The sequence below is a fragment of the Salmo salar genome, unplaced genomic scaffold (assembly GCF_905237065.1).
Source record: "Salmo salar unplaced genomic scaffold, Ssal_v3.1, whole genome shotgun sequence".
NCBI classification, from domain to species: domain Eukaryota; kingdom Metazoa; phylum Chordata; class Actinopteri; order Salmoniformes; family Salmonidae; genus Salmo; species Salmo salar.
In genome coordinates, this window is record NW_025549762.1 from 1 (window position 1) to 1,972 (window position 1,972).

Below are 1,972 nucleotides of genomic sequence, written 5' to 3' on the forward strand. Positions count from 1 at the left end.
TGCGTTCAATCCCTGTTCATACATTTATAGAACTGAATTCACATTTACACAACTACTACTTTCCAGAATGTGTATATATAATTCACAGCGTAGAGTGGCATGGTGGCCAAGTGGTAAGGCGTCGGTCTCGTAAACCGAAGATCATGGGTTCAAATCCCGTCTGTGCCTTTATGAAAGACATCTGATATCATGGACCTGTGCTTCTGTTGGAGGACTTTGAAGAAAAAGCAAGTTGTATCAATATTGCAAAACAACTACTTTAGTAAGGGCATGTATCTCTATGGTAGAGCCAGTACTTTACATGTATGCGCTCCAACGTTAATCCCCAACTTCTTTGCTCAGTGTATTTACTTGTTAAATTAGTTTTTGCACAACTCCCACTTTCCAGAATGTTGACATTCTAAGAAGGGTTAGTGTTAGGGTTAGGGGTTTAGGGTTAGGTTTGGGGTTAGGGGTTAGGGTTTAGGGTTAGGGTTAAGGGTTAGGGTTAGGTTTTGAATATAATTGTGTTTCATATCAACTAGCTTGTTTTACGGTGCACAGGCCTATCTCCTGTTCATCCCTCTCCTTCTGATGATGTTATTATATTTAGGTGTAGTACTTAAAATTGCCTGTAGATGTCCTCCTAAGATCATAAATAGACTAAAATGAGTTCTAAAATGCCTTTTTCTGTGTGACAGTACAGGAGCTGATGTGGTGAGAGATTAACCCTAACCAGTGTTGTTAAATATGAACATAAAAGCAATATTGTGCATTTAGTTGGTTTTATTGTTTTATTCTGTTAAAAGAATGGAAAGACCTAAAAAAAGGGGGGGGGAAAGATACCAAACTAAAACCGAACAAAACATAAATATATAGAATATAAATATATAGAATATAAATATATAGAACATAAACATATAGAATATAAATATATAGAACATAAACATATAGAATATAAACATATAGAATATAAATATATAGAATATAAATATATAGAATATAAATAAAACAATGTTCTTCTGCATCCATTTTCCTGTCTGTTAAAACCCATTTTCTAAAACCTCTCGTTCAGGCCATTTGGCGTTATTGTCTGTAGGTGCTGGATCCACTCCCGTTCTGCCCTCTTTCGCTGCCCACAGGTCCAGCCTATATATGACTGTAACCCTGATATGGTGAGGTGAGTACTGAGGTGATCCTGGAAGTGGGTTATTAGTGTCGTTTGTAAGTGTGCCCTTTTGATGTTGTACAGGTGTTGTTTGAGTCTGGTTTCTATAGTGTGTTTGGTTTCTCCAATGTATTGTTTGTTGCAGAGTGTGCATGTAATGATATAAATAGCGTTATGTGTGTTCAGTGAATAAGATTGTTGTACTGGTGCTGATGTATGGCTGTGTGTGTTTGTAATGAACTTTATCTGTTGAAAATGGGAATTGTGAGATTTGGGGTCTTGTGGTGGCTTACTACTGAATCTAGCTGTGGTGAGGAGGTCCTTTAAATTTTTGTTTTTTCTGAATGCTGAAATTACTCTGTATGGTTTAAGTGGTATGTAAGTGTGCTGAACTGTAGAGAAGTTGTGTTTGATTGATTGATGTAGGGATCTGATTCTATGTGAAAATGTGGTTACTAGGGGGATGATAATTGTCTGTTGATTGGGTATTGATGACAAAGGAGAAGAGACAGAGGAAGTGTTGCGGTTTAGTGATTGGTGAAGATCACTCCCCAGAGGGGGGTCAGGATTAGGGTGAGGGAGGGAGATGGGGGTTAAGTTGGGATGAGAACCCTGGTTAGGGTAATGGTGAGCATTAAGGTTAGGCGTGGGGTTTGGGGAGAGGTTAAGGTTAGGCGTGGGGTTTGGGAAGAGGTTAAGGTTAGGCGTGGGGTTTGGGGAGAGGTTAAGGTTAGGCGTGGGGTTTGGGGAGAGGTTAAGGTTAGGCGTGGGGTTTGGGGAGAGGTTAAGGTTAGGCGTGGGGTTTGGGGAGAGGTTAAGGTTAGG

At 39.5% G+C, this 1,972-nt stretch overlaps 1 non-coding gene across 1 annotated transcript; it reads left to right on the forward strand.

Annotated features, from left to right (window-relative positions):
- Nucleotides 1-96: 96 nt before the first annotated feature.
- Nucleotides 97-168, forward strand: trnat-cgu (transfer RNA threonine (anticodon CGU)). Its single transcript has one exon. It is a non-coding gene; the product is annotated as a tRNA-Thr (tRNA).
- Nucleotides 169-1,972: the final 1,804 nt, after the last annotated feature.